The sequence below is a fragment of the Tachysurus fulvidraco genome, chromosome 10 (genome assembly GCF_022655615.1).
Source record: "Tachysurus fulvidraco isolate hzauxx_2018 chromosome 10, HZAU_PFXX_2.0, whole genome shotgun sequence".
Taxonomy (NCBI): domain Eukaryota; kingdom Metazoa; phylum Chordata; class Actinopteri; order Siluriformes; family Bagridae; genus Tachysurus; species Tachysurus fulvidraco.
Window position 1 is genome coordinate 14,434,311 of NC_062527.1, and position 10,209 is coordinate 14,444,519.

Genomic DNA, 10,209 nt, shown 5'->3' on the forward strand with positions numbered 1-10,209 from the left:
ATATTGACACAATTTTTAAATGCTTTCTAATTGGGTAAAACAAGCTTTTCTGCTTCAATTCTCAAGAAAAAGACAAGCAATCACTGACAATTGCACTTGAGAAAATCATACTATGAAGAGAAATGTGTACTTCGGGTCCTAAAAACATCCATTTCCTCTACTTTGTGTGCTGCACTTTAAAGAAATGGACAAATTACAGTCATAGGGGATGAAACCGTATAGTGAATACTGCATCGTTTTTTTTGAATGATAAATAATCACACTATAGAAAACACAGCCTGTTGGTCTCAGCCCTTTATTTAGATTTCACTCATGATTTGCATTAATAATTCATGACTTTACTGAATGGAGAAAAGAAATTGCAATTTATTAAGATTTATACCACAGAGCTGTAAAATTGTCTATTTGGATGGGTCAGAAGCTGTTGAATGATTTTCATGCTGTTTTAGCGGCAGCTCTGATAGTACTGATGGCTAGAATTCACTCACGGGTTTAATGTGCTCACTCTAATACATTACTGTTTCAACAGCACCATATAGAGACCGCTCTATATACATGAACTGATGATAAACATTTTAAGAATTAAGGAAGAAGTTTCGATTTCTTGTTCAAGAAAATAACATTTTCATGTAAGAATATGATGAATATAAAGGTTCAATTCCCGCCTCCGCCTTGTGTGTGCAGAGTTTGCATGTTCTCCCCGTGCCTCGGGGGTTTCCTCCGGGTACTCCAGTTTCCTCCCCCGGTCCAAAAACATGCATAGTAGGTTGCGTGAGTGAATGAGAGTGTGTGTGTGCCCTGTGATGGGTTGGCACTCCGTCCAGGGTGTATCCTGCCTTGATGCCCGATGACGCCTGAGATAGGCACAGGCTCCCCGTGACCCGAGGTAGTTCGGATAAGCGTTAGAAAGTGAGTGAGTGAGTGAGTGAGAGTGTGTATTATTTCAGATTTTTCTATTGGTTGATTATTTCTCTCATTTTACGCATGTATTCCTTAAAAGAAACAAACTGATGTCCCAAGAGATTCTTGAGAGCTTGAAATGTGTAACAGCATCTAAAACAGACTAAAGAGTCTTCTAATTGATTTGGAATAATATAAAATGTATAAGAAATGTCAGATCAATTTGTGCATATTAGAAATCTTTTCACTTGTCTACAATATTTTTTGCTGCGTTGTTCATTATTAATAACAAACTGTCATTGTTAGAAAAGTGTAGAAGGATTAAAACCATGCTGTTTTGTAAAATAAACTTAACTCTGCTTTGGGTTGGATCACATCACCCCACTCCAAGTCTACAACAGCATGTCTGGTCATGTTTTAGTCTTTATTTACTCAAATGAAAGACTAAGCTTAAATTTGACTGAGGTGTATACAACGTCTTCTTTGTGTATACACGCAAATTTCTAGAAGGATTGTACAAGTTGATTTTTAGCTAATCTCTTTTCTTCGTCGTTTTTAACGAGCATCAGGAGTAAAGTTTGATTCAGTCTTTATTGTCGCATATAGCTACGGGGTAGCGTATGGATTTGAGAGCCATAATACGGCCATAATAATGAGTAGTATTTAGTAGGAACTTTACACTGAGCCTTTCTCCAGTAATGAGATTATTGTGTGTTATGTAATAAGATTTAAATAAGTTTTAATGAGGCATTTTAGAGGATAAAAGCCAGGGGTTTTTTTTTGTTGTTGGAGAAAAAGTTAACATTGAGTTGAGGATTTTGCTCAAATAATTGGGAAGAGCCGTGTGATTTGGAGGAGAGAGTTTGACATGGGAAAGGATTATCCCACATTCAGGGATGTGGGGCTGAAAGACAGCAACATGATGTGAACACAGATGAGAGATGTTGATCCCCTTTCCTCAGATTTTACGGTGCAGGTTATAGTGTCACCCAAGTTGAGTTTGAAGAAATTTCTTCACACAAAAACATACAAAGAAATTTAAACAAAATACGATTAGACTTGTGAAGTATTGTTGATGTTCTAGGCCAGTCTGTTTTTGCCATTTTATGCCAGAGGTCTAGATTATTAGACTTAATTTGTAGCTTTTCTAAAGTGTAGCTGCATAAAAAGCAATGAGTAGCATTTCATTATTTCCATGTGTTTGAATTATAGAGAAGTGCAGTGCATCCACAAGTCAACAGCCCCTGTAGCAGTAGCACTTCATTTCAAACTGTGGGCCATTTTGATGTTATCCTCTGGCTCGGGCTCCAGTCCCTTTCAATTAAGATAAGACAGAGTTCCTAAATTCTCCCACCTTCAGTGCAGGAGTGTAACCACGACCTTTTACAATGGTGTGCACAGGAGAAGCAGTATATATTTAAAGGAAAAAATATGAAGGAAATACACTGTAAAACAGACTGTTTGTCTGATTTATTTGTATACCACACAATTAAGCTTTTGTCCTCTAGCTCTCTTATGTTTTTCCTCTCCTTCACCAATATACAGTGCAAACACACCCTTATTTAATGTCTTTGTCTGTAGTGCACCCCTCTCTTTATTTTGACTTATCATAATAAGGGCTACAATTGAAGATATATAATATAACTCTGGAAAAGCTAATGTAAAAGCCTACTCTATGTTTTTTGATACAGTAATTACAGTTGGTTTGGTAGAAAGTAATTAGACCTTGGTTTGATAGAATTATCCAGGTTGAATAAAGACTGAACACTTTAAGCAAAGAGCTATACATGAATTCTCAAGCCAAAATATGGGTATGATAGTTAACAAGCTAATTCTTATGCTAAATTGAAGCTAGCAACATTACACAATTTAACTGAGTTTATTTTAACCCTTATTTAGCTGATTGAGAATGAATGTATTGGATTTAATCAGGAATGAACTGCTTTCACATTCAACCATTTCGGCATAGCCAGTTAATGAAGTTAAAATAAACGGTTTATTTAAATGAGACACTTTAATCTACTCACTATAATGCCAGTTTGTTGAGTTAAAATGGGATGTTTTTAAGCCAGATGCACTCTCAGAACAGGTACTAAAATAACTGCACCTTTTTATTTCTGCTTGTGTTACTCCCATGGGGACACATTTTGTGCCTTTAGTATGTATCTTTTACAATTAAAGGTGTATATAGTGTAGATTTAAGTCTTTGCTTTAATTAAAACTAAGTTTTTTCAATTTACACACCATAAATCGATGTAAAAGATATATATTTAAGTGTAAAAATGCTGTCCTCTTGAGAATACCAGTAGTGCTATTATTCTGAGAGTGTGTGTTATTTAACTGACTTAATATAATGAAATGTTTTAGCAATGATTTAGAAATTAAAGAAATAGAAGCAGAAATAAACACAGAATGTGAATATTGGCCAAAGGATAATTACTACAATAAGCTACTAATACCATAATATTCCATTTAAGGAATATACAATATATACTAAATTCTAATTATTCATGAAAATGTACCTCAGTGTCCTATCATGTCTTGATGACTACAAAGCTTAATGCTAAATAGCATAATGTGAATATCATGCAGGTTGCTGATATTCTGCATTGTGTACATCTGAAACACAATACTAGACTAACCTGAGCAAAATGATTTATGTAATTGCAAACCAGCATATCTTCAGTAAACTCATAACTCAAACTACACCCTGGAAAGAAAAAATAGACACATGACTGATTGTCAAGCCGTGAGCCAGATGTTGGTAATGAAGCAAAATAAAATGAATTATTTAAGACGACCAGTAGAGAGTTTTTTTTTTACTTCTTAAAACTTTGAAAGCTTTTTAAAATACTTAAAAGACAAAACTGACATCATAGCTTTTATATACTGAACAAATTCACATCTTTGAGAGTTGACGTGTGAACTTTCTGTTATGTTCGCATGAAATTCTAAGAATTGTCAAATGATTTACTCGACACAGTGAACAGTTAATTTCTCTTCTCAAATTAGACGGCTAGTAACTTCACTTGGGCCGATTTAAAGGGCCAAATGTAGTGAGTGGCTATAGACAGTGAGTAAGTGGCTATTTTCCAGTGGCCTGGAGCCAGAGGGTTTCTGTCATGTGATTTACATGTAAGATAAAATTAGTTTTATAAAAAATTCTAAAGTAATTGCAGTCTAATTATGAAAGGGCTTTGATCTTTAAGCAGAATCACACCATGAGAGAGGTGGGAAAACAGAGACAAGAGTAGAAACAGGGCATGTCGTATTGTGAATAATATGTGAATAATCATGTGAATAACATGATTTAAAAGGAAATAAAAGAAAAAGAGAAAACCACTGTGACATTTCCAGGGTTTTGTAGCCTGTACAAAAAGAAAAAAAACGAACTGTCTTACTTGATGATAACAATTATTAACACACACACACATCTATATTCAATATCCTGAAAGTCTTGATCTGTCACTGCACTCCTCCTCTACGCTAATCTTTAATAGGCTGTCTAATTAACTCAGTACAAAGTCTATTCTCAGCCTGTAATGCTTACTCCACTCTTGCAAATTGGGTCATGCTACTTTCACTTCAACCATGGATATTTCTTTAAATGTACATTGGATATGTGTTTATTATTATGATTGTGTGTTATTATTTACCACTGGAGGTCAAGAGCACAATATTCTTAATCTACAAGTTGAGATTTTTTTTTTTCATATTTCCATATTCTCATTTCTTCATCTCCAATGAAAAACCTCAAAGTTAACCACAAAGTAAATGTGTAGGCTAGTATGAACTTAACTGAGGACATTTTAAACCATTATAAACCAGACGCAACAAGCATGCCACTTCTGCCGAGCTACAATACAATACTCTGCTGATAAGGGTAGCATTTTAAACCATGTAGCACTCATGAATACGCAAACTACAATCCTGCATTATTCTTTCATTTTCTTTGCACACCATGCCTATAAAAAATATCTACAAAATTCCCCACACATACAATGCAACTTTTCTGACTGGCAGCTTGTATAAAAACTGCAGTACTCTGTCTTTCCGACATGTTTTGATGCTGCTGTCAGTCCTAATGTAATCTGACCCGCCCACTACTTAAGCTACTGTTATAGCTTTATAAAGCTAAATAGTAATATATTTCTTGGTAAATGTGTATGAAATGAATATATTTTCATAGCTGTGTTATCAGAAATTCTCAATCTTTTTAAATCACATTCAAACCTACAGTATGAGGTCGTATATAACAGTGCTGTGTTTTTGAACGTCACCCTTCAGTGTGCGTGGGCATATCACTTCGTGTTTCCTTTACCTCACCTACACATCTCCTGGAGAAAACCCAGTATTTATTCGCCTTCTTGCTCTCATCATAAACAGCTCACAGCTGTTGGTCTCCCGAGCAAATCATCTCTACACTGAAGCCTTGTGCTGCTAATTTGTTCATTTTATCCCTGCAGTAACTTTGGGCTCTTTAACAGATATCATAATTTTGTTGTTATTGTTGGTGTTTGTGTTTTATACATGTGAATTTAATTATTAGGAAAATGCGAATGGTTTCAGAGCAGAAATGTGTTGACACAAATTACCATACTAATTATCAGTGTGTACCACCACGTTGTTAGATTTTCAGTGCAAGAACGCTATAAAAATGAGGTTGAAAAGAAAAGCCCCTTACTCCCTTATTAACATATCATATCATTTTACAATTATTAATATAATGTGTTGTTTACATTTTCTCCCACACAATTTGTTTAGTTTCACATAGAGGGTTTATTTTTCATAAAATTCATTACTGCACATTACTCAAATAGCACACTAGCACATGTGCACTTTCACAATATTGTTTTTTTTTTTAATTCATGTGGGAAAACATACAGTACATACACTTGCATGTAAAATGCGTTTCTTTTACTTCCTTACTTTTACTTTTACTAAGTTCTGATGCCATATTGTTAGCATGTTAGCCATTACACCATGCACGCTGAAAATATTTAACGTCTTGATTATTTCCTAATTCAGCATTTTTGCGTTGTTTAGTTATAAAGATAACACTGACACGTCAATATCAAGTCTGTATGATTTAATACACCGATTAGAAACCGTATTAATGTGTTAAATGGGTTTATAATTGATATATGCTCTCTCAATTAATATAATAAGACTTGATATAAAATTACCCAATAATCGGGTAAATTATTAAAGTGTAAGCTTTCAGAATAGGTTCTAACTGGTAATATCTAGCTGTTTTTTAGTGTCATTATTTTAAATACCCAGGAGAGCTTCGTGGTCAGGTCTGATAGAACAAAAGTGGCTATAACGTCCTCATAACAGCATTAAACTTGCAAATTTGAGGATTGTATTCAGTGTTTCATATCTACAGCGAGAATGAAATTCTATTTGTTCATTTCAATTGTTTATATCCACTTTTCAAAGTCTTTTCCTGTCAACAAACTGGATTCGACTCACCTTACGGCCAAGTACAGTAAAAAGGGTATCGGGCTGTTTGCTCTATGCTTTCTTCTGCAGAGGAGAAAATCAGCTTAACTCATTCTAATTGATTACTATGTTTTCTCAGTATCATTGCAATGACTGTGTGAAAGCCATCTCACTGCCCTGATTCACATTCTTATGTATTAGACATCTCTATTGTGAACAGATCTCTGTGATGAAATGACTCACACACATTTTCCAAATCAATAACGTCACACGCGTGATCTGATCCACCATATTTGTGAGACAGTTGGACAGTGTAACGTAAAATCGTAAGCAGCTTGGCGACTGAGCTGATGCGTTTACATGCTCAGAGGAGAGACTATTTGAGCTGCATTATTTTTGGCATGTGGTTTTGACAGTAAACAAGTCAAACCCTATGGCAAGCGAGACACATTTGAGTGCAGACTTTTTTTTTTTTTAATCCTGCTGACATTGTGCTCTCGACTTTTAGTGGTAAAATTGCCTCATAATATATGTGTACATTTCATACATCAAGACGTTAATTTCTAAATCTTTTCAATGAATTATTTCAAAAAAGTAAATGATTATTTATGTCACAAAACTAATGTTCAGAAGCTGGATTTTTAACTTGTATTGAAATATTGTATGATTTTTAACCCTAAATGAAACAGTAGAAATGAATAATTTGTTAGGTTGATTTTAGACTGTAGATAGCAAATGTAAATAAAAAAATAAAATATTTTAATTGTGTTTTTTTTATTCTTTTTATGAAAACCTCTATAGTCTTTCTGTCTGTGTGTTTCTGTGTGTTTCTGTGTGTGTGTGTGTGTGTGTGTGTGTGTGTGTGTGTGTGTGTGTGTGTGTGTGTGTGTGTGTGTGTGTGTGTGTGTGTGTGTGTGTGTGTGTTATATAAAGATTAAAGCATTTGGACACACACACTCTCATTGCTGTGTTCTCACTGCAACTTTATAGATATACAGTTTTCCAGTAAATTGTCTTCTGAATTAAATTGACTTCTCTGTGCTCTGCTCTTCTGACCATGCTCACGTTTTTTCTGCTTGACAGGAGATGTCACTCCATAGAACATGGCTATTATGACTATGTCATATGTCACTTTATTGTTTGACATACTCCATTTTACAGACTTCATTGCAAACCCCTAAATCCATTAGTCTTAGAATATCATCTATAGACTTGGGCCAGGAATTCTTTAGGCAGAAATCTTTAGACATCTTTGACAGGTTATTTTGCCCTCTTGATTGTGCTGTCACTGGTCTGTCATTAAGGTCATGTCAAATTTAAAGCTCCCGGGACTCTTGCTGATGGAGCTGGGGATGGACAAGGCTTAGTGGCTTCTCTCTCCCAAACCTTCTGCCCAAGTGATTTCCCTCATGGAGCACTACACTGTGGGGAAATTAAACATGGATTACACAGTCTGATTTTTAATAAATAGAACATTTACAGTTCACTTTTCTCCTCGTTTCCAATTTAACACTGCATCTTCTGCTTCTTCTGTTTTCTATTGTTGATCAGCCAAGGTTGTATTCCTAATCATTAGGCAGGGGATTATTAAAGGAAATGGAAAAACACACAAATGGCTCTCTTATTACCAAGCTAAAAGCCTGAGCTTTAACTATTCCACTGCAACAAGCTGTTCTATATGTGCTGTGTCTATCACTCTGCAATCCCACCATCCTCCTCTGCTGCACACTCCTCTCAGGTGTGTCATTTCTTGGGACATTGTGTCCTGTTCTGCAATGACAGCCTGTCAAGATTGACTAAACATCTGCTTGTCAATCACACACAAACAGACAACTCAGAAGGGAACATTTATGCACCTACTACAGTATATACACACAAAAACACAGACTTAACATGAATAATGATAATACATTTACAGTGCTGTTGCATCAGGAAAGGTATCTGTAGGTCATGCAACTATTGTACAAGAAATTGTACAATAAAATGACACAAGAAAAAGAATCAGTGCAGTGCAGCAATACTGTGTGTAAAATCTACAGTGTAGAGTTTGGTTTTCTCCCAACTCCCACAAACATAGCAGTAGATGCATTGGCTATTCTAAATTATCCCTACTGTATGTGTGAGAGTGAGGGTGTGAATCTGTGTGTGTGTGTGTGTGTGTGTGTGTGTGTGTGTGTGTGTGTGTGTGTGTGTGTGTGTGTGTGTGTGTGTGTGTGTGTGTGTGTGTGTGTGTGTGTGTGTGTGTGTGTATAGGGCACTACAATAAATTGGGTATATTTAACCATGGCCTAGGCTCGGATCCACTGAAACCTGACTAGGAAAAATAAATGTACATGGTGTCCCTTCATACAGCTTCAGCCATCCACTATTCATGTGGCAAATGAAATTTGCTTAATATGTTAATATTTTACACCACCACACAAAGAAATGAATGAAATGACCCCCTGGTCAAACTCTTTATTTCTAATTGATTAAGCACTGGTTCCTTCTGCTTAATTAAAAACAGGATATTGCTTAGCAGCCATCCATTAACTGCAAAAAGCCTCAATCCAAATAATAGAAAACTCATTCCTTTCCACTGCGGTCTTCAAACATTATGTAAATTGTAGAGCCCACAGAAGTTTTGGGTAAACTAGTCAGGTAGAAAAAAATTCAGACAAACAATTGAATTGAAATGAGAATCAAATAATAATCGTGCTAAAGCAAAAATAACAAAAAGGAAGAAATTTCTGATTCTATTATGCAATGTTAATTAACCAGTTGGTCTATTTTAAATTTGCCTACATCCTATTCATAGTGGCTTATTTTAATGGGAATTTCTGTCTTAAGTTTCATTCTAATACCCTGTCTACAACATCATGCTCATTATTGATTCGAACTATGTCATATAGCTTTTATCTCCATCCTGTCTTCTCTGGATGAAAATGGTGAACCTTTTTCTCCTATTAACCATCATGACCGTTGCTATATGCGATATCAGAGTGGCAAAAAAATGCTTCTCCAAGTTATAACAAAAATATTGCACTTACTAACCAACAAATTAAAAACAAATCCATTAAGGCACATATAACATGTACATAAAAATATTTCATGGCTTTCAGGTTGAATTCATCCTTTAAATCCTTTAAAGTAATTTCATGTGTTATTGTTTTCTGTGCTTTCACATTGAATTGAATTATAGCCTTATTTTACTGCATGTTTTCCAATCCCTTTTTGAGGATGTTTTCACAGATTTGAACTACCAGCTAATTACTGAGCACTTCTTGAGCGGATTTTAATGGATTCGAACAGGGAAATGCTTAACCATGCAAAATAACTGGCGTCCAGATTGGAACCCTTTAATATGCCATGCTGTTCTTCATAATATCATTGAAATAAATGTGAAAAAATCATTGAAATAAATTTCTCTATCTTCTCTTAGGAACCAGAAAATTGTATGAATTTGAATGAGCAGTCTAGCTGGTTTTCTTTGTTGGAAGAATAATTCTAGCTCTGATACATTCAAGCTTAATGCTAATGTCATCTTAATACCAAAGGATTGTAATGAATTTGCTCCTGTATCTTTTCTGACACACTGGCCACAATGCTTTGTCTTTCCTACATAGCGAGTACATTTTCATACTGTTCGTCATGTTTGATTATTTACATAGCTGTGCTCAAATTATGGCCTATTAGCTCACTGTTTATAAGTTCATAAACAGAAAGTGGAAAGTTTTGTTCCTAGCCAAGTTCAACCTCATATGCAATTAGGTTATTACACTGAAAAATATGTGGACAAAAAAGGGCATGTACCAACAATGCTCATAGCTGACAGAGAATAGAAACTAGCCAAATCATAGAGAGGAAATAAGAGCGAGGGTGATA